General features: G+C 37.6%; 1 protein-coding gene across 4 annotated transcripts in view; it reads right to left on the bottom strand.

The window, feature by feature from the left end:
- Positions 1–22,354, bottom strand: part of KLF12 (KLF transcription factor 12) — a 400,237-nt gene extending 377,883 nt beyond the window's left edge. For 2 of the 4 annotated variants that reach the window (XM_033104442.1, XM_033104439.1), the window contains exon 1: positions 21,831–22,012. The gene's annotated coding sequence lies outside the window, so the exon portion shown is untranslated. Of the gene's footprint in view, positions 1–21,830; positions 22,013–22,073 lie in introns of those variants that run through there. The other 2 variants (XM_033104440.1, XM_033104441.1) reach the window with 2 other exon arrangements.
- Positions 22,355–24,015: the final 1,661 nt, after the last annotated feature.

The following is a 24,015-nucleotide window of genomic DNA, read 5'->3' on the forward strand; positions in this document are numbered from 1 at the left end:
CTGGGAACTTCTAGTTTCCAGAAATGTGAGAAAATAAACTTTTGTTGTGTAAGCCACCCAGTCTGTGGCATTTTGTTACAGCAGCCCAAACAAACTAAGACAGGATCTAAACACAATCCCATGCACCGTTACAAATACTCAATGAGAGTGAGTTCATTTCCATGACTGTGATTATTCCCAGTAAACAGTTTAAGATTTGACAGCCAAAAAAAAAAAGATTTGACAGCAAAACTTTTCAGAAAATAGTTTAACCATATGTAGATTAAAAATTGCTGACTTTCAAATTAGGGTTAGAAATTTGGATAAGAATTTCAAAACAATTTCTTAAATTGTAATTACGGCTAATTTTTCTGTCCCAGGTTTGTATTATTAATTGATCAATGAACTCCTGTTAATATAGAAGAAACCTCTAGTCTTATCAGTACAATGTATTCACAGACTCATATACTTGGACTAAAACATCCCTTGTACCCCACCACACCACACCACCAAGAAAATTAACTCATAAAGGAGAGTATATGAAAAATAGCAGTGACCTTACTATAAGATGTAGTGAAAAATCTATTTTTCCTATTTTCCACAGAAAGCTATATCCAACCAAAGGCATCACATCTAAAAGGGGTCCCTTCATATTGTAGACATCAGAGATTTGTATATTTGTTACTAAAATGTTCTAGTGATGGTAGTATATTGCACATTGTTTTGTCAAAATTGTCTTAATTGTGCTTTTCTTCCTCATATATCAGCACTATATAAGTTAATGATGGCTATAAACATGACGCTGGGGAAGGAATATTGACCATTAGTCAAATGGCATAGTGCACACTATCTCTTCCAAATTGCTGACAGTCACATAGGAAATAAAAGGAAATAAATATCAATATGATAAAATTCACAGAAGTGAGGAAAACTATGAAGAAGAAATGACTAAAAAAATTGTAATAAAAATAGGCACAGTTGTTATGTTAAATGTGACTATTATAACACAGAGGTAATACAAGAAAAACCTAGATACTGAAAAAAAACTACATATATTAAAAAACAAACTTAAAACAAATTAAAAAGGGAACGTGAATGACAGAATAAGTGGATTAGTAAAGCCAGGTACTTTCAAACTCTTCCTCAAAAAGAAAAAATAGGAATGACACTATTAGTATCAGTCTAGAACAAGTTTAATTTTTAAAAAATTCAATCCAAAAAAGAATAACTTTAAAAAGAGTCATGGAGTATTATGAACCAAACAATACACAGACATAAAACAACAAAACACAGGAAAAATGCTCCATGACAGTGGATTTGGCAATAATTTATTGGACATGATGCCAAAATCAAAGGTAACAAAAGAAAAAAATAGGTAAATTAGACTAAAGCAAAATTAAAATTTTTTGTGTATCAAAGGACACCGTCAACAGAGTGAAAAGGCATTCCACAGAATGGGAGAAAAATATTTGCTAATCATATCTGATATCTAGAATATTTAAAGAACTACTAAAACAGTAGCAACCAAAATGCCACTTAAAAAAATAAATAAATAAATAGGCCAAGGACTTGAATAGACATTTCTCCAAAGAAGATATACAAATGACTAATAAGCACGTGAAAAGATGCTCAACATCACTAATTATTAGGAAAATAGGAAAATGCAAATCAAAATCACGAGATGATATTTCAACACTCATTAGAATGAATTTTTTTTAAAAATCCAAAAAATAATAAGAATTAGCCAGTATGTAGAGTAACTGGAACCCTTGAGCATTGCTGGTGGGAATGCAAAATGGGGCAGGTGCTGTAGCAAACAGTATAGCAATTTCTCAAAAAATTAAACACAGAATTACTGCAACACACAGCAATTCTATTTCCTGTTACATACTCAAAAGAATTTAAAGCAATCCAAAGACATCTGTACACCCATGTTCACATGGTATGTAGATACAATGTAACATTATTCAGCATTAAAAAATGAAGCAAGTCTTGACACCTGCTACAACATGGCTGAACTTTGAGGACATTATGCTAAGTGAAATAAGCCAGACACAAAAAGGCAACAATATATGATTCTACTTATATGAGTTGTCTAAAACAGTCCATCTCATAGCACAGAAAAGTAGCACGGTGGTTGCCAGGCCATGGGGTGAGGGGAATAGCGAGTTTAATGGAGTTTCAGTTTTACAAGATGAAAAGGTTCTGGAGATCTGTGGCACTACAATGTGTATATACTTAACACTACTGAACTACACATTTAAAAATAGGTAAGATGGTAAATTTTATGTTACTGGGGGCCGCTGGTTAACTCAGTTGGTTAGAGTGCAATGTTCTTAACAACAGGGTTGCTGGTTGGATCCACACATGGGCCACTGTGAGCTGCGCCCTCCACAGCGAGACTGAAACAACTACTTGACTTGGAGCTGATGGGTCCTGGAAAAACACACTTAAAATAAATAAATAAATAAATAAATAAATAAATAAATAAATAAATAAATTTAAAAAATAAAGTAAAAAAAAAAATCTGTTACTTATATTTTGCAATTTTGAAATAAAAATAAATTTTAAAAATTTGATATAAAATATGATTAGAATACAGAATACACAACTTTTTGAATTAACCAAATTTAACAGAAAATGTTAGAACATAAAATAATTTAATTTAAAACAAATCAATAAACTCAGTTTAAGAGAGATGAAGAACAGAATATCACATTCCTCAACAGAGAAGATACTTTATTCAAATATCTATACAATGGTAAAAATAAACTGTATGCTTAGGTATAAAAAAGTCACAGTCATTTAAAAATTAGATTTACAAATTATGCTTTCTGAATAGAAATCACAATTGAAATGTAAGTACAAAATTAAAGAACTAAAGTAATTAATACTCAGAAATTTAATAACATATTCCTAGAAAACCTTGACTCAAAAGTCATTAAAGAAAACAAGGAAAAAACAGAACAAAAATAATAAAAATATCCAAAAGCCTTTTTATTAAAAAAATAGTAAAATAGCAAGACAACTCTTGTGGAACATTTAAGAAAAATGAGTAAAAAATAGACGATATTAGGAATAAGAAGTTGCATATGTGTTATGTTATGGCAGAAATGTAACTACGGTATTAGAGAATACTATATGGTATCCCGAGACAACAAATTTAAAAGCCAATAAAGCAAACGGGGAGATACACAGATCACAGCTATAGATACTAGATTGGCAGTTGCCATAGGCAAGAATGTGGGGGTGGACGAGATGGATGAAAGTGGTCAAACGGTAAGAATTTCCAGTTATAATTCCTGGGCATTTAATGTATGGTGACTACAATAATGTATTATATATATGAAAGTTACTAAGAGAGTTAATCTTAAAAGTTCTCACCATAAGAAACAATTTTAACTTTGTGTGATGATGGTTTCTAACTAAACGTATTGTGGTAATCATTTTGCACTATATACATCAAATCATTATGTTGCATATCTAAAACGAATACAACGTTGTATTTCAATGAAAAGTATTTTTCTAACAAAGGAAATGGGCAACTTCCCAGCCAAAATGATCTAACAAGAAGCTAAAACTTTAATGGACAAATACAGACAAGAAATTGGAAAAAAAGTTTATTTATATAACACTGGGGGTGGGGGTAAGGGGGACAACAAACAACATGACGGGATGGTTCACATCTGAGTATTAGCCTTTGAGGGAGAGTTCCAATTAAGCTCATGAAAAGACATGAATATTTTCTAAATTAATTTATGTGTCCATCAAAATGTTTATACACAAAACTCTGATTCAACACCGAGAAAAATATTATCGACCAAGCCTACGTGTGACTACAGATGTCTATTTCCTAAATATCATTCGTTTATCAAATGAAATCAAGCAAAGTTATACAATAATTATCAAAAACACTAATTCAAAAAGATATATGCACATCTATGTTCACTGCAGCACTATTTACAATAGCCAAGATAAGGAAGTAACTTAAGTGCCCATCAATAGACAACTGGATAAAGATGTGGTACATATATACAATGGAATTTTATTCAGCCATAAAAAATGAAATCTTACCATCTGCGACAGTATGGATGGACCTAGAGGGTATTATGCTAGGTGAAATACGTCAGAAAGACAAATACGATGTGATCTCACTTATATGTGGAATCTAAACAACAACAAGAAGAACAGAAACAGACTCATATATACAGTGAACAAACTCACTGTTACCAGATGGGAGTGAGGGTTGGAGGGCAGGGTAAAAAAGGTGAAGGGATTAATAAGTACAAATAGGTAGTTACAAAATAGTCACAGGGATGTAAACTACAACATAGGGAATATGGTCAGTAATATTGTAAAAACTACGTATGGTGCCAGGTGGGTACCAGACTAATCCAGTGGGTTCACTTCATAAATTATATAAATGTCTAACCTACACTGTATACTTGAAACTTAAAAAAATGTAAAGCCTGTAAAGCAAATGGGGAGATACAGAGATCACTGTTATAAAAGATACCAGACTGGCAGTTGTCACAGGCAAGGGTGTGGGGGAATGAAATGGCTGGATTATATCTAATGGATTATACATAAAGTAATACTGAATATCAACTGTTAATTTAAAATTTTTTAAAAGAAATAAATTATTAACAAATCTTCTGATACACTGCTTTATAACAGTCAACTAAAGTAGAAAAAAGATGACTTATCAGTAGATGATTTAAAAAATATAAAATTCAATTGGTATTTCAAAAAAAAGGAAAAGGAACTAAATTTAAGCACATTTAATTTAAACAGCTACAGAAAGAAAATACTTATGTAAGATGAATACCCTATAAAATCATAATTTTTTTGAAACTAAAGAGTTTAATTCATAAGGCAACCAGGTGATCTAGGTTCTAATGGGTAACAAGCCCCTTCACAGACAAACGGGACATTGACTTTGGCCATGATAATGGAAGAAGAGTGAACAGTCATAAAAGCAGATAAGAAAGAGAAAGCAGGGGCAGCCGGATGGCTCAGTTGGTTAGAGCGCAAGCTCTTAACAACAGGGTTGCCGGTTCGAATCCCACATGGGCCAGTGATTTGTGCCCTCCACAACTAGATTGAAAACCACAAGCTGCTACTGCAGCTGAGTTGCCAGAGGGGGTGGCCAGATGGCTCAGTTGCAGCCGCATTGCTCAGTTGGTTAGAGCATGAGCTCTTAACAAGGTTACCAGTTCAATTCCCGCATGGGATGGAGGGCTGCTCCCCTTGCTACTAATAAATGAAAACAGCAACTGGACTTGGAGCTGAACTGCGCCCTCCACAGCTAAATTGAAGGACAACAACTTGACTTGGAACTGATGACTTAGAACTCATGGGTCCTGGAAAAACACACTGTTCCCCACTATTCCCCAATAAAAAATTTAAAAGAAACAAAAAAACCTGCTTTAAAAAAAAAAAACAGAAACAGAAAGAAAGAGAAAGCAGAATGGTGGTTGCCAGAGGCTCAGGGGTGGTGGAAATGGAGAGGTGCCGCTCAATGGGTATAGTTTCAATTTTGCAAGATGAAAACGTTTGCAATCTGTTACACAATGTAAATAGAATTGACATTATGAAGCTGCAGGTTTAAAAATAATTAAGAGAGTAATTTTTGTTAGGTGTTTTTTACTGCAATAATTGTTTTTCTTTTTTTTAAATTTTAAGCAGATTAAAAAGAAAAAAAAACACTAAAATTTTAACAAATTTTGAAAAGCTGAACGAGGGCTAGTAAAACCACAGTATCCCAAGAAGCTCCTGATGCGAGGACACTCCACAGCCACTCACCTGTTCTTCTGCACAATACTCCTCCAAGTGCTAAGACAAAAGACTGGAAACAGGAAACCTAAGAGAGCCTCCTTTGGAAGTGCTGACATGCAGGGAGGGGTGAGCTAACATCACAGACTCTACTATCAAATGAAGCAAAAGACATCCACCACAGGGACAGGGACAGTAAATACCCCTGCTTTATCCAGGCAAAGATGGACTGCTGCAAGCAGAAGAGAAGGTATCCGCTACTAGGAGAGGAGGCGAGCAGAGGGAGTGGGAGACACAGACTTTCTGCCTCCCCTTCTCCCCAGGTTCAAATAATAGCAGCTGCGGGGTGAGAGAGAAAAATGTCACCTGACCATTCACTGAACACTAGGTAAAATGCCTCTGCTCCTGGGGTAAGGCAGGAAACTCACTCAGGCCCAGAATTCTGAAGTGATACAAAAAAGAGGTTTGGCCATACTCTAGGAAACTCACTGGAGTAAAAGCCTGCCACTGATACAGAGGAGAATTTGGCTAACACGAGAAGAAGGGCCAGGCTTGCTGACAAATTCTCAATTCAGGCTTACGTATGCCAGACCTGCCTAAGACTGCAGCTGATGTAGGGGAATTAAGATCCCACTCACTCACCCATCCACAAGTCCACCCAGACTGGGACAAAGGCAAAAGCACAGAAGGAGGTCCCTTGTGTCACTGGAGTTCAGGGCTGGGTGAAAGTTGAGGGTAAGCAAGAACACTGAGAAGAAAAACTTTGTGGGACTCCAAGTCTCACAGAAGTCTCAAGGTAAAAGCAATGCATTCCTGGAAAAAATGCGAAGTCTCTAGTGGTGTGACAGTTCAACAGCAACAACAAATCAATAACTCAGCACATTTACTAACCATATTGATTCATCTCTCTCCTCCTCCACAGACACTAACACCTTGCAGAAAAAGAGGTGTCCATTTCTTAGCACAATAATTATTTACCTCAGTCTCTACTGTTCTTTTATATATAATGTCATGCAGTTGATCAAAAATTACAAGACACAAAAACAAAGCAAAAAGTTACCCATTGTCAATGGCTGAAACTAGCAACATAACCAGACCCCAAGATGGCAGAGATGTTGAAACTGTCAAATAGAGACTTTAAAATAATTATGATTAAAATTTAAAAGCTAAAGAAAAACAGACAACATACATAAACAGAAATTCAGCAGAGGTGGAAATTTTTAAAAAGTAATATGAAAATGCTAGACAAATAACTTTATATTAAAGTTGAAGAATTCTTTAATTGAGCTTATAAAAGACTGGACACAATACAGAGAATTAGACAAACTTGAAGACAGCTCAATAGACAGTATTCAGACTGAAAATGTAATGGAGAGGGGCGGGTTGCAGAGTATCCAAAACCTATGGGACAATATCAAGCAGACTAATATGCCTATCCAAATAGTCCAGATAGAGGAAAGGAGGCAGAGGAAATATTTTAAAAGATACTGGATGTAAACTTATGAAAAATTGGGAAGAACAGTAGAGATCAAAGAGGCTTCGAGAACCCCAAGCAGAATAATCACAAGTGAAAACACCTTTGCATAGCATAGCCAAACTGCTGAACACCAAAAGTTAAAGAAAAAATCCTGAAGGTAGCTAGAGAAAAAGAGAAACAGTACATATGGAGTAACAAAGATCAGAATGCCAAAAGACATCACTTCAGAAAGTATGTAAACTAAAGGATCATACAGCAACATCTTTAAATGGGGAGAAAACTGTCAACCTAGAATTCAAAACTCAGCCAAAGTATTTCAGAAACAAAGGCAAATAGACTTTTTCAGACAAGCAAAAGTTGAGAAAAGTCACTGCCAGCAGACCTGCACTACAGGAAATATCAAAGAAATTTCTTTAAGCAAAAGTAATATGATACTAGATAGAAATTTAGAACAGAAAAATAAAGAACTCTAGAAGTAGAGAAAACATCAGTAAATACAAACAAACACTTCTTTTCTGATTTGTAATCCCTATTAAAGGTAAATGACTCTTTAAAGCAAAAACAGTGACTAGGAAAAGGATGGTTTATAACACGTGTAAGTAAAATATATTAGGAAAATAGCATAAACATTGGGAGAGGGAAAGGAGCATTACATTGTTTTAAGATTCTGACATCAAAAAGAAGTGGCGTAATATCATTTGAAGATAGACTATAAAAAGTTAATGATGTCTATTGTAATCACTTAGAGTAATCACTTTAGAGTAACCACTAAAAATATAAAACAAAGAGATATAATGAAGAAACCAATAGTAGAGATAAAATTAAATACTGAAAAATAACCAAGTCCAAAAAGGGTAAGAAATAGGAAAATAACAACAAAGAATACGTGAGACAAATAGAAAACAAATAGCAAGTTAGTAGCTAGAAATGCAATCATATAAAAATATTTAATATAAACAATCAAAGCATGCCAAATAAAAGTTGGAGACAATAAGATTGGATTTTAAAAAGTAATATCCAATTATATGTGTCTGTAAGAAGAAAGGGAGGATATTAACATGATGATAACGGAGTTGATTCCTCAAGGAAATATAACAATCCTAAGTGAATATGTACCTAATAACAGAACTTCAAAATATATAAAGTGAAAACTGATAGAACTGAAAAGAGAGTGAGACTAACTCACAATTGTATTTAAATACTTAAACCCCCTCATCTCCCAAAACAGACAGAATAAGGAGACAAAATAATCACTTAACAATATAGATGACTTGAAGAACATTATTAACCAACTTGGCTAACTGACATTTATAGAAAATAGTCCTAATTGACATTTGTAGCAGGCTCCACCCACCAATGGCAGGATACAGTGTTTTTAATTGTACATGTAACAGTCACTAATATAGACCATATCCTGAGCAATGAAACAAATCTCAGTAAATTTTTCAACAATCAAAATCATACATCCTCTGAAAACCATGGAATTAAACTGGAAACCAATATAAGAAATACATACGCAAAATTCTCAAGTATTTGAATATTAACATATTTCTAAATAATCCAAGGTCAAAGAAATCACAATGGATTAGAAAATATTTTTAATAAAATATTAATAAGAGCAGTGCTCAAAGTAAAATTTACAGTAGAAATTACATCCTTACATAAGAAAAGAAATGTTTCAAATCAATCTTCTAAGCTTCCATCTTAAGAAACTAGAAGAAAGAATTAAACCTGTAACAAACAGAAGACACATAATAATAAAGATCAGGATTCAAGGAATTTGAAAAAAGTAAAATCATATTATCTCAATAGATATAAGAGAAAAGAAATAAAGGAAACCAAAAGCTGGTTCATTCAAAACATCAATAAAATTGATAAACTTCTAACCACACTAATCAAGGAAAAAAATAGAAAAAGTTACAAGTCACCAACATCAGAAATAGAGTTATCAGTTCAGATTCTACAAACATTAAAAGAACAGGGGAATATGAACAACTTTATTCCATAAATTTTATAACGTAGATGAAAAAGTCAAATTCCTTCAAAAACACAAACTAAGAAGGTTCATTCAAAAATGAATATAGAATCTGAATAATCCTATGTATATCAAATAAGCTGAATTTATAGTTTAAAACTTTCCTACAAAAAAAAGAAAAAAGGAAAAAAAAAAAGACTTTAAACATAGATGTATTTTCTGGTGAATTCTTCCATACTACTAAAGAAGAAATAATATCAATTCTACATGAAGTATTCCAAAAAACCTAAGAGGACATAACATTTCCCAAGTCACTTTAGCAGGCTAGGAACACCCTGAAAGTAAAATCAGATAAAGACATTAGAAGAATAAAAATTACATACCCCTATTCTCCGTGAACATAGATTTAAAAAAAAAAAACACACAAAAAACTTCTTAACAAAGAAGTTAGGAAGTTAGGAAATTAGGAAACAAATACAGCTATATATAATAATACATCAAGACCAAGTAGACTTATACAAGCAATGGAAGTCTGATACGACATTCAAAAATCAATCGATGCAATTAATTCACGATATCAATGGACTAAAAAAAAAAATCATATTATCGCAATAAATATAAGATAGCCAAAAACCTGTAAAGTACTTAGAACTAAATTAAAGATGAAACAACCATTACAAATAAAGTATTAAAATCTTTTTGAGGTATAAAAAATAAGATAAGCAAATACAAAGATATCTACAAAGTTGAACTGGGATGGTATAATACACTAAAAATAACATTAAAATGTTTATTGTCCATAGATTATATATAACTTAATGCAACTCCAATTAAAATCACAAGAGGGTTTTTGTGCTTTTTTTTTTTTTTTTTTTTTCCAGGGAAGGTGAGATGATGGACAGAACATTCATTAAATTTGAACTTTAGTTACATGTCTAAAAATATCTAAGAAAAGTATTTGAAAAAGAAAAAAATCTGGTACCATCATAGGATATATGAGACTATAAGCTATGACAATTGTAGAATTTATATTTACTGCGAAAAGGATATATTACCCTAAAAATGGTGCTGATATAATGGACTAGCTATGTATCTGAAAGTAAATAAAAGTGGACCCCTCTCTTATACCACACACAATTAAAAATTCCAAATGGACGAAAGATAGGACCAAAGTGGAAACAAAAATTAAATCTAAATGTAGGAGATTACATGTCTTTTTTTATCAGTGAAGAAAATCTTAAAGAGAAATACCAAAGAGAATGAAGCAATTATATAAAAATTAAAAATATTAATATCAAAAGATACTTCTATAATAAATAAAAGATTAGTTTTGGAAAAAAAATATTGCAATGAGATGTCAAAAAATAGTTAATAGCTGTAATACATAAAGAACTCCCAAAAAAGGACAACCACCTAGCAGAAAAATGGACAAAGAATATGACAAGAGCAGTTCTTGGAACAACAATTCTAATTAACCTACAAACATAGGAAAAGAGATGTTCAAGGTCGCTATCAGATGGGAAATACTAATTTAAAGTAACAATAAGGTACCACCACACAACAATCATACTGGAAAAGTGTCAACTATTGCTGATGGAGCTTCAGGGAAAGGGTCATTGCCTAAAATTGCTGGTAAAGACATGAACTATTACAGCCTTTTTATTTTTCAAAGCAATGTGGCAACATTTTGAAACAGTAATCTCACCCTGTGAGTTTATCTCATAGGTCATCAGAGTATAGATATAAAAATATTTATGACAGTATCAGTTTCAGTGGCAAAAACTGGAAACAAAGTATTACCAATCAATAAGTTAATGGTTAGACAATGAGATAACTGTACTTTGAAATACTATGCAACAGTTTTATTTGTTTGTTTTTAAATGGATTAGAGCTGCAGCAGCTGGGTGGAAGAATTTCCCTTAAACAGTATAGAATGAAAAAAAAAAGTTGAAAATAGTTTCCAAAAAATAATCCCATTTTTGTAAGCAATTATCTCAAAAAAAACTTGTATGCATGTGTGTTAATAACACTTCTGATATGAAGAAAATTATAAAAGGATACATAGTAGTTCTGATAATATGGATTATGGGAGAATAGAATGCTATTGTTGGCTAGAGGAGCTAAGTAAAAAAGAGAGAAAAGGGTTCACTAAAAAATGGAAGTTTAAATTCTCCATGCACGTGTACCTACTTTTACCAGAGATGTATTTGCAAATGTTATACAATAAGTGAGCTTCTGCAAAACAAAGTTTATTTCCTTAGTTACTTGAAAAACTAAGCATAATAATAATAATAAATTCACATTTAAATATCATAAATCGGACTGCCCTTCTAGTTGCTAGATGGGATGCTGCCCCATTCATGAATCGTTCGATCAAGTCAATTAGATCTTCAACAAAAAAAAAAGAAAGAAAATATAAATACCTAGCTTTCAGTTGGTCAGAAACAGTAAAAGAGAATATGCCTTTAAAATGTATCATACATATTCCAAGTACAATAAATGTGCAATATACAATTTTTGAAAGAGAAAAAAAATTAGAAAATTGCATGCTTACATGGAAAAAGCTTTTCTGATAAGATTAAGAGTACTTAAAACAGACTAACACATAAATCTAAAAATATCTAGGCCATTATGTTTCGGTACATAAAGATCTAAATGAAGAAAATAAACTAAACCAGAATACACTAGTATAGCCTTACTTTGGGCTTAGCTATGGTGCTTCTTCTGTGATCTGCCTATACCTTAGGACAAAGCCCATGTTTTATTTACCTTTGTATTCTCAGCATCTAGCACAAGCCCTGGAACACGTAAGAAATGAACCATCTCCCTAATTTTCCTAAAACAGGGAAAAAAAATTACCTCTAATTGTACAGTCTCTTTTAGGACTGATTAGGTTGATATCTCCAGGCTGATATACATGGGGTTTGTTAAACGCCCTTTTAAAGTGCACTTGAAAAGAGATAAGAAGAATTCATCCAATATTCACTGAATATGAACTAGACAGTAGACGGTGGCACCTCTCTTGTGCAATGTGAACTTTCAAATTTTTGGCTTATTCAGACTAACTAAACCCAACCTTTTAGGAAGAGAACAGTGGAATGAGATGGAAAAAAAATTTTGTTTACCGGTGTTGGAAATCAAGGTTCTAGATTTGACTTGGCCACCTTCACTCAACTTTAATATCCTCAATAAAATGGTAACATGTCCAATCTACCGTACTGCATTGTCAAGATGAAACTAAAACCACTTTGTAAACCACCAAGCACTAAGCAATAATATTTTGCCAGCCCATACTTAAGTATTCTAAACTGTCTTAATTACCAGGCTATTTATAAATAAAACACAACTGCTTCAGCCTAGAGCCGTGTTATAGTCCCAATACACTCAATAGAGTGCTCAGTGTACAATAAGAATTCCATAAACGTTCTTTATAGACTCGCCAAGAGTTCATTTCTTCCTTGTTACACAATCTCTCAAAATAAAATATTTCGAAATATTTTGTGCTGCTTAAGTATCCTATATTTATACCTAAAGGAGAAAAGCTAATGCATATTCCAGAGGACGTCATTTTTTAAATATCCAACCACTTTAATGTACAGCTTCTTTCTAAACATCCTTTCAAACAACACCTCTGATAAACTACAATTGACTCCAGCCTTCTGTAAAACTGATCAGTTTTCAAGTTTTTCCTTCCATTGTTCTTCCATTAAACAAACAAACAAACACACAAACAAACACCTCTTATAATTCAAAGAATTTTGGTGGTGGGTAAAAGTCCCATCATTTATTAATGCTGTATCATCCATCCAATGTCTTCAGCAATACGAAAAAAAAAAATTCGGTAGATAGCATCACATAAAGAGTATTTGTAAAACTTTATTAATCAATCAATATTATTTTCACTTTTCCCAAATAAACCTTCCCTAAACTTGTAACACACTACATGCTCAACTGACCAAGTACATCTCAGGATCTATTTTTGGAAAAGAAAATTTTTGTGTGACATAGCAAATGATAGTTTAGCAAAACACCATAAAGCCATCATCTCTAAAAGATAACAGAAAAGGAGGCGTGAAATCACCACAATTGCCAAAATATCTTTTTAATTTGCTTTCTTCCGCTTGAAGGTTTACTTTGCTTTTCTATAAAGAGTAAACTTTTTCCACGCAGGATTTTTGCCACAGATCCACTACAACCATGAAACCTTTGGTCTTTTGTATAGAAGCACTTTTTTTCCTATGCATTTTGTGTAGCAACTTATAACACTTGGTCCATTTATAACAAATTACTTTGTATTATAATTTTCTACGTAAGTCTTGCCTCCTCTACTTTCAGCTCATTAATAACAATGGCCTACCCATTTTCCTATACGATTCCAGATGTGTGAGCTAAATAAGTATTAGTCAAATGGATACACAAATTTTTTATGTAAATGTTTTTTATTACTTTCATTATGCCTCTGACTTTAACAGCTTTATTAAATAGCACAATGCACATTGGCCAGAATATACTGGTCTACTATTACCATTATGGAACAACCTGTAGCAACTGCCTTCTAAAATTCTTTGGATTAGGTCACATAATTTACTGTAATACATCTATCAGGAAATACAGAACTGCGTCTGTATGAAAGTAAATACTCTGTCTAGTCAATGTATCCTAGTAATTGTAGTATGTCAATATAATCTATAAATAATACAGCCTATAAGCACATATTTATTTGTACAATATTCCCATTTTTTTTGCTGCACTCTATAATAAGACTATTTAAAGCTGAAGGGAGGTAAGAGTAACACAGCTGAAAGTTCAAAGGCTTTTCAGCATTCAAATCTCTGCTTTAAAGCTGACTGGCTATTAACCATAATGGCATTACTGAGGTGAACATACGTTTCCACATCTATAACTTAGAAACCATGATATCATACATATGTGTGCAATAAATACTATTTAATAGAGGGAGTCTTTCTCTATATATACGTGTGTGTGTGTATAATGCACTCCTGAAAACTTATTCAAAACTCAAATATGTGTAAGTCAAGGGACCAGATTTACGTTTTTAAGGAGACCCATTCCCAGAGACAGAAGAAAAATTATAAAATCTGTAATTACACAAGTCATAAAAATAGATGTATAGCATTTTTGTATGTTGTGCAATCTTATTTTTTACAAGTTACAAGTTACCAGCTTAACTCCATTAAGCATTTTGAATAAAGATTCACCACTTCACAACATACAGAATGATTTCTTTGTTTCAATTGTAAATCAAGATAATATACTGTTTCTCATAACTAAAAGTAGCACTTTCATTTTCCTTTTCTTCTATTCATTTTATTATAGAAAGGCAAAAAGCAGTAAAATTTTCAAATATTTTTTCAAAAGTGGCAGTCACGAGGCGGGCCGTGTTACTTGGTGAAGAGTACCCATCACACAATAGCTGAAAAATCTGAGTCAAAATTCAGTGTGTTAAAGGTACGTTAGGGGTCTCAACGTATAATATTCAAAGTCTCAGTTATTCGAAAGTCAACTATACATACCTGTTTACTAAAGAGTACATATCAATAAGCTAACACATGAAAAGCACAGTGCCTAACTTCTGTATTATATTAGCTGTACAATAAAGAGCAGCTATTTTATGTGGTTGCTACTATTCATTCTGAAGCACTGCTTTTAAAAGAGGCATCAATATCCTGGAGCAGGATAAGATATGAAGCACTGAGTATGTGCAAATCTTTATATACTGGATGCTTTACAGGTATTACCACAATTTGAATCCTCAAAATAATTCTGCAATGTTGACTTAATTTGTTCTTGTTTTTCTTTTATTACCAATGAGTAAACTGAGGCTTGGAGAATTAACTTGCCCAGTTAGACAGCTAAAAACGGGTTAGTTTGAGGTTTCGGATCCAGTACTATTTGACTCCACTACAAGGTTTGATTTTGCAAGATGAAAAACAATTTCAGGAAATTGTAGTGAATTGGGGAATGGCTAATAAGGTTGAAAATATCTAGCTAGAGAGGAAAAGACTTAGGTAGGAAATTACCATGATACTCAAAGGATTGTCACATGGACTGTACTCCTGAATTTGTTCTTTCAATAAGTATTTTAGCACTATATAACCAGTCACTATAGTAAGAACTGTGTTGGAAGCCAGGAAAGTAACTATAACAGTAAGACTCATTTTCTGCTCTCAAGGGGCTCATTATTGGGAGGGAACAAGGCAAGTCAAGAAGCAACTGACACCAAAAGGAATATCATGTGCTATGGGGCCATAGAGACAGACTGGAATCTAGCATAGTCTTAAAGCAAGAGATGATAAGTCACAAGGAAAGAAACGTTTACAGTGATCGTTGCAACATGAATAAGAGTTAGGCAAAGTGTATATAAGACATGGAAGAGTCTAAAATGAGTTATATGGATGAGCTGGTTTGAATTTGTTCTTTGCTCTGGCAAGAATAGAGTGTTTACCCAGAGTGTGAAAAAGTATTTTTTGTTTCTTAACTGGAGAAAACGTGGCTAAGGAGACATTATGAAATTAATATTGTTCTTCATCTTCTCAGATTTTAGAGAAATCTGAGAACTGTACATGACTGAAAACGTGTACATGTAAATAAAATGTGTTCAATAAATTTACAAATACCCATTTAATATCTCTATCACCTGCTTTTCTTTACTGTGCATTAGTTGTGTTGCAAACAATGTTTGAGTCTAACCAATAGACTCTAAGCTACAAATCAGACATACCTTAATCAACAGAATCTTGGCTTAACTAGGGATTCGCAGCTCAAAAGACTATTATAAATTGTAGTACAACAGCACAAATTTAAAGATTCTATAAAAAAAAAATTTAAGGGCATTTTTAATGACCAGTTCATAGAAGTTTCACTTGACTCATTAAAGAAGTAGCCTAGAGGTTTACAATCTCTCAATAATCATTGTTGATCTTTATTTTCTGTAAATGATCACCGGAACTGTATTTTCACGTATTTTTTCTTTTGAAAAGCTCAGATACTTCACCTGCATTATATGTTAATAGCAACTTCTATAACAGCCACATAGAAACTTCTTAACAGTGACTTTCTCAAGGTCATGGAGCAAATCTCTAGTGAGACAGGAATGGAATTCATGACCTCTGACAGGCAGAAGTTTTCTACCCACACTCGGAAATTCCTTCTCCTTCTCCGTTAAGTGTAATTTATATGCTCACTTTGAGAGGTTGCAAAGTTCATCCCTTTTAGGGCAGGGGGTAGGGAGTAGGGAGGGAGGGTTTTCCTGTCAAATCAGTTGCCACACCAACACTTGACAGTTTTACAAAGAGATTTTTACCCACATTATCTCATTTTACCCCCACCACAGCTCTGTAAACTACATATTATTCTTCCCATTTTACTGACTAGGAGACGTTGAGAAATTTGACCAAGGCCACCCCGAGTTAGTAAGCAAGAAGAGTACTAACTCAAACTCAGATACTTCTGCCACTTCAATCAGTCCTGATCCCAGGATGCACCATCTTCGCAGACACCTAATTATAAAACGTATGTTGGTTTTCTTTACAGTTATTTCACTTTTTACAGTAATCTATCTTGGTTGCCATTCAGGTTTATTGGTTTGTTTTCTTTGAGGCAGAGCTGTTTTCATGTTTTGTTACGAGTTTGCTTGTTAATCTCAAAAATAAAGCAAGAATAGTATTACTAAACTGAATGTGAAAAAAGAGTCTGTGTGTTTTTCCCCTTTTTATACAAGTGTGGGGGGCTTTTTACTATTAATTTTTGGTGAGAATGTATACGGTGTGGGGGGGTATGAACCAATATAGATAAATAACAGAAAAACACATCAGCATTAAATAAGCACAGAAGCACACATACATATATATTAATACATATATAAAACAGTAAATATATGTGTGTATATATATGTGTGTATATAGTACATACATACACACCATGCCACAAGTTATTGTGAAAAGCCCTTACAGTAGTTTCCCTTTACCAAAGGTTCTGATTTCCAAAGTTTCGGTACTGAAGGTCATCCGCCATCTGAAAACATTACATGGACAATCCCAGAAAGAAACAATTCATGTTTTCAATTGCACGCCGTTCTGAATAACGTAATGAAATCTCAAGAAATCCAGTTCCGACATCCCGCCCAGGACTTGACTCATCCCTTAGTCTAGCATATCCACACTGTACACGCTCCCCTGTCAGTCACTGAGTAGGGTTCTCAGTTATTGGATCCACTGTCACAGCATCACGGGACTTGTGGTCAAGAAACCCTTATTTTTTAATAATGGCCCCAAAGCACAAGAGCAGTGATGCTGGTAATTTGGACATGCCAAAGAGAAGCCATAAAGTGCTCCCTTTAAATGAAAAGACATGACTGTATATAGGAAGACAAACACGTACTATATATACATAGTGTTCCAAACGATCCACATTTTCAGGAATCCACTGGGGTACTGGTACATATCCCGGCAGATCTGGGAGTACTACTGTCTACTGATAAGCATGGTGAATGTAGCACTTGCAACATAATTCCTGGGTGTCTACGCCAGCAACCAGCAATAGTGGCAGCTTCTATAGCCTCTGATGGGGGTAGGAAAACTACCCCAAAGCTCTCGCACTTTTTTCCTTCTCACCTTCAGTGCAGCAATACAGCAGCAAGGGCTTTCTGCTCGTCCATCTGTACCTAAATAGCAATACTGTTTGGAGTAGTCCAATTATTACACTAACAAATATTTTAAAATATACACCATGAAATTAGTAACAAAATAAAAGTTCGACTTTAAGTGCAAAAACAAAGACAGGAAGAAAGACCATACCAGAGCAGAATTCTATGAGTGACTATCCTGTAATCTACTGCCAGACCAAAACAAATTTTTATGGAGTAATATGACTACTCAAGTAGCCACTTTTATGACAATAAACACCCAAAACCAAAAAATCCTTTTGTAACATAATTACTGAGAATATATAGACAAAGTAACCATTTAATCCACAGCATGTGTTCTTGACCACAAAACTCAAAAGCTGACATCACATGGGGTGTGGCTGGCTGGGCCCTGAAAATGAATTCTGGCCAGCTGAAGTCACACAGTCCTCTGGACAGGCCTGGGACCTAGAAACCAAGCAGGTCTCACAGAGCCTAGGGCTGCTGACCTTCTGGGCACGGAGCAAGGCCCATCTGTTTACTTGCATTTTGATTTTGGGAGCGGTGGTTGTGGCAGATGAGTTAAGGCTGTGGTTATAGGGTGTTGCCAGTGATTTAATTTTAATATTTTTACCCTTACATTTTGTACATACTTAAGACTGAAAGCTGTGCATAACTTGTAGGCTGAAAAACATATAAATATGAATTTGAAAAAGGAAAATAAATGAACGTTGGGCAAAAATGTAGATATTTTGCACTCCAATAGCATAGGGTATTTTCAAAACGTAAATGATAAGAGGTAAGCAACTGAAATCTATTTTAGGAATTATTTACAAAAATGAAAGTTGTTTTCTAAAAGAAAAAGATAACCACGGTGTCCATTCTGAATGAAACTATTTTGGGATCTTTAGCTCTTGTTCATTAATCAACATGGAAGTAAAAATTGGGAAACGTATTTATCTAAAAAGTAAATAACTTTTCCAAAAGAGTTGGTTCCATTTCTAATTTTGTAGAATACAATTATTTTGCATTACACAATACACAAATCATCTACATCCAGATTTATGAATGTGACACTCTAAAACTGTTTCATAATATAAAGAAAACAAACCATTTGACACCCCTATTTTAATGAGTATTCTACTGTTAATTTGCATAAATATGAAATTCCACATTTTCCATTTTGCACAGTGGTGAAAATGTCCAGGATCTTTATATATTCAACCATTTAACAATATCCCCTCACTAATTAGGTTACTCAGTACTAGATTAACCAACACTGGCATGAGTTCACAATCCCCTCACTATAGACCTACAGGACTCAGGACTTCCGTGTCTCTGCAGATAAAAAAAAAAACAAACAAAAAAAACCCCCTATTTTTAAGACCAAATTATTTCATTAAGTTGTTAACAGCCTGCTTCATGACACATCTAAAATTCACTCTTAGTCTGTTGAAGTCCATGTTTACCTTTCACAGAAGGCCAGGAAGTAATCCCCGAGGAACATACATATTTTTAATCGACCAGAACACTCACTATTACATGCCTGATGCATGCTCTTAGGAATGACCATGGAGCATCCTGATTCGTTTTCCCCTTGGCCAGGGAAGAGTGAGTGCACCAGTGTTTGCAGCCCTTTCTCTTTCTGTACACACATAGGCTGCAGCTGTAGTAAACAACCACCAGCCAAGAGTTGCTCAAGTCAAGGTCTCAAATGCTATACCAGGACCAGTTTTCTCCCAAGTGACATTCAGTTGTTGAAAAGCAACTTTCTGGAGAAAAAATACTAAGAGCTCATTAGCACAACAATTTTCATTCAAAAAACAGTAATACAAAGCATTCCAAAATAAAGTTTAGCTGATGCAAGTTTCTGTTAAATATGTATTATTAAGCAATAAATAACTGAAGCACTTCAAAAATAAACAGAAACACCCTCAGGAATGTTTTGTTTACTGGTCACAGCTATATTAATTAGAGTTTTAGTTCATAAATTATGAAAATTTTATGTGAAAACATTCCAAATTATACCAGCTTGAGTATATTGCATAAGAGTAATGGATTAGAAGATAGAATAAACCTTTCCTAAATACATTACAAATTTCTGCCAATTCTTGTATGCTCATATTACTCTCTCCCCAACTCAAAGAAGCTTAATATACTCCAGGTAGTCTCCAGATTGACCAGGCTGCAGGGATAAAGATATAACTTATGCAACTGAAATGTTTATCCTCCCACATCCAATTTCTACTAAGCTTCTACAGTTCAACATTTTCTAGCCTAAAAGTATACCCCTTTATCATAACCAATTTCTATGTGGTTTTTAAAAATGCAAACAACATTTGAATGAGGTCTGCACACAGCACAATCAGGCTTAGGGAGGGTGGAATTACTGTTTTTATTAAACGTCAATTGCAAAGAGCATTTCTTAAGAGACACACCTACTCTTCAAAGCGACCACTCCCATCCCCACCACAAGCTGCTGCCTGTAAAAAGCCACCAAATTTATTTCAAAGTATTTACTTATCTAAACAACTCTATCCTCCAGTAAGAAAAGGGCAAGGAGGAGGCTAGCTAGGTACGTTTGCACAATGACGCGTATTTGATTGGCAGATGTCTACCAAAGCAACTAGATGCACCAAGCACTAAATGTAAATAGAGCTGTTCATCTCCCTGGTGTTATAGGGAAACTGAGAAAATATTAAAGCTGATTCAAAATAACACATCTGAGTGCTCTGTCGAGAATTCTATTAGCCAGTGGAATTGCTTAAAACAATCCATATAGAACCATACTTAAACCATCTGTACAGTTAAATTAGAGATCTGACAATATTAACCACACAAACTGTTTATCCAGATTACACATTCCGTTGTACTAATACTCTTTAATTCAACACGGTCAGCTTTTATCAGCTGAATTAAGGCTATTACTACTAAAGTATGCAAAACTCAAAGCGGAGGGTGAAGAGGGTTGGTAAGCTGCAGGGCATATAACAAAGGAATTGGTACTTTTTCCAAGCCTTTGCCTCTAATACACTTCGAAACAGAACTGTTGAGTGCACCCCACCCTTTTCCCCAAAGATGAAAGTTTCCAAAGTTCTAATAGGCAGTTCTCTACCGAACAAAAGCAGCACTGCTTCTCCCCGTAGGGGAGCATCTAACAAGAACACCAACTCTAGTCGCAGAGGTCAAGTCCGGAGTCCTCGAAGCCAGCTCCTAAGGCGAGAAGTAGCTTCCAGGCCGAAGAGGCGGGCTTCCCGGCCAGGGTGGACGCGCAAAGTTGCCCCTTGTCAACTCTGGCCAGGTCCCCAGTAATTGAAAATAACAGCTACGGGGCAGCCTCTGGCTACTTCCGTGGACAAGGCACTGTGGCAAGTGACAGTTACACATCATTACGACCAGAGACAATAATGAATGTAGCACCAGGACCGCTATCCATGCCAGCAGTGTCATCTCCGCCTTAACCCCTTCCCCTCCACTCTCGCCAGCGCACACCCACAGCTCGCACAGACCCGGGGCTGCAGCTATTCACCGAACTCTCGCTCTATTCCTGGGGCAAACTATTTCCACAAACCACCCTCCACCCCCAATTCAGCCCTGGTGTTTTATTTCTCATCCTTGGCAACTGTCTGGCAAACACTGAAACCAACAATTCAATTAGGGGTAGAAAAACATTTGCTTAATTCACGTTACTTGGTAAGTTCTTTTTTTCAATAATGGGGGGGGGGGAGGCTCCTTCTTTCTTCTCCACGAATCCGACGGACGCTACTTGCTTTGCAATAGCATCGCCCTCCCTCGGCCCCCTCCCGCTTCCCAACACTTTCCCCCTTTAAGAACACAGACCAACCAAAATGATTTAACTTGAGCAGATGACAGAAGGAAAATAAAACATGTTAAGAGAATACGGTCTGATTTGGGACAGCAAAAAAAAAAAAAAGAGGAGGGGGTTGTTTATTTTGATAAGAAACGGAATCGGCACAGACCTGAACGGAAGCTGCAGAGCAGGAGAAATTGTTTTCTTTCCCTCACAGAGTCCCCCTCTCTCTCTCCCTTTCTCTCTCACACACACGCGCGCACACACACTCTCGCACACACACGGCGTCACCCGCGCTCACTCACACGCACACTCGCACACGCACAGGCAGAGCCTCTCAGCTGCTCTCTGCAGTTCTCAGGAAATGAATGGGGGGCAACCCAGGGAACTGTTGTACTTGCAAATGACTTACCCGGATCACATGATGCGCTAAATGTAGGGTGGGCCGGTGGGTGGAGGCTGCCGAGACGCGAGCCCCGGTCTAGCGTGGGGAGCCTCGCCAGGCCCGCATCGAATTACCCCGGGGCCCAGCCGAGGGGGTAGCAAGACGCCGCTTCTCCTCCCTCGCAGCCCGCAGCTCAGGAAACCGGAGAGGCACCGGGGGTGGGGTGGGGCGGGGTGAGGTGGGGGGTGAAAACACCAAACCCCCCAAACAAAAGAGCTCCGGGTTCTCCTCCCCAGAAACAAAGCCCCGCCGCTGCGGGCGAGCCCCGGGGTGGGGCCGAGGGCGGGGGCGGCGGCGGGGAGGGGCTCGCTCAGCAGGCGCTAAGTCGCTTTATTGCCATAAAATGGGGCCCCCGAGCCGCTCCGCCCGAGGATTAGGAGGCGGGCTTTGAGTGTGATGGTTGAAATCCCCTGTGGGAAACTAACCCCTCCCCGCTCGCAGAGGTAGAAGGCAACACCCACTGCCAAGCCCTCGCCTAGCTGCCCGGGCCGCCGGGCTGGGGGGTGGGTCCGCGGAGCCTCCACCCCGCCCCACCCCGCCCCACCCCTGCCCCCGCCTCCCGGCCTCCGGCCTCGGCCGCGCTTCCCTTTCACCTGCACCACCTTGCTGCGGCACCCAAAATAACCTACACATGGCCCCGAAGCCTTGGGAGCCGCCGGCCTAGGGGGCCTGCGGGGTCTCGCAGCGGGAGAACCCCCGGGTTTCAACTCGCCAAGCTAGGACTCGCGCTGAGCCGCGAGAAAGTCCCCTCTTTTGTGTCAGAGCGTGCAAGGCAGCATTAGGAAGAGAATTCGGAGACACATAAAGCGCGGAGCCTGCTCGCCCCCCCTCCCGCTCTCGCCCGGGTGGGGGCATGCGGGAGGGGGCCGGGCGCCGGAGTCGTCCCCGCGGCTCACCCGCCAGCTAACTTGGAAAGGTGTGGGCGGAGCTGACTGGTGCGGCCGGCCGAAGCTGCGGGACTGGCGGCGAGGCCGTTCACGGGGACTGCCCCCGGGCGTCAGTCATCGCTCGCACCGGGCAACAATGAGGTCCCGGCTGGGGCAGCCCGGGCGGACCGCGCTTTCGCCGCGGTGGTGCGCGCGGGGGTGCGGCTGGCGAGGAGGGCTGGGCGAGCACGGGGAATCATTGTTTGGGTTTGGGAGCGACGGGCGTTGCGGGCGAGGCGGGGGCATCCTCCCTAGCAGCGTTTCACCTTGGAGGGATGAATGCAGGCGAGGCAGAGACGCGTGCCTCCCTACGCAACCTCGGGAGTAGGGGCGCCCACCCGCGCTAGTTATTTAGGAAAGCAGGCGAACTTGCAGGAGAGGGAAGTAGGAGCTGCAGACCCCTGCCGAAGCCGCGGGGACTATGGAGGCAAGGGGGGGAAGGGAGTCCAGCACCCCGCCCTGCGCCCCAGAAGGGAGCCCGGAGAGGAGGGCGGCCGGGAGCCGAGTCCTTGACGCCTGCACCGGCAGCTCCTTCCGCCCCGCCTCCGCGCCCAGGGGAGCAGATCCGCGGGATTCTGGGGCAGCAGAGAGGAGGCAGCCGGCGCGGCCCGGCCGTTCCCGTGGCGGCCGGGAGGGCCAGGGGTCAGGGCCGCACCGGGGGTCGGCGGGGGCGAAGAGGAGACTGGGCGGAAGCGGACAGGCGGGGTGGGGAGTGGGCTGGCCAGGCGCAGCGTACATCGATTGAGATTGCGTGCGCCACTTTCTTGCAAACCTAGGTGAGCGCGCTGGGGCTCCCAGGCGGGCCCGACACCCCTATACGATGCCCCTGAGCCCGCCCCGCGTGGGAAACCGCCCTGGCAATGGGAAGGACGCTAAGGGGAAGTTTATGTGAGAGAAAGAGATTTGCAGTAATGTGGCACGAAGTGGATGGGAAGAGAAACTAGGGAGAGGCCGAGAAACAGGAAATGAGAGCGAAGGAACGA

Source organism: Rhinolophus ferrumequinum, chromosome 4 (genome assembly GCF_004115265.2).
Source record: "Rhinolophus ferrumequinum isolate MPI-CBG mRhiFer1 chromosome 4, mRhiFer1_v1.p, whole genome shotgun sequence".
In the NCBI taxonomy this organism is placed as follows: domain Eukaryota; kingdom Metazoa; phylum Chordata; class Mammalia; order Chiroptera; family Rhinolophidae; genus Rhinolophus; species Rhinolophus ferrumequinum.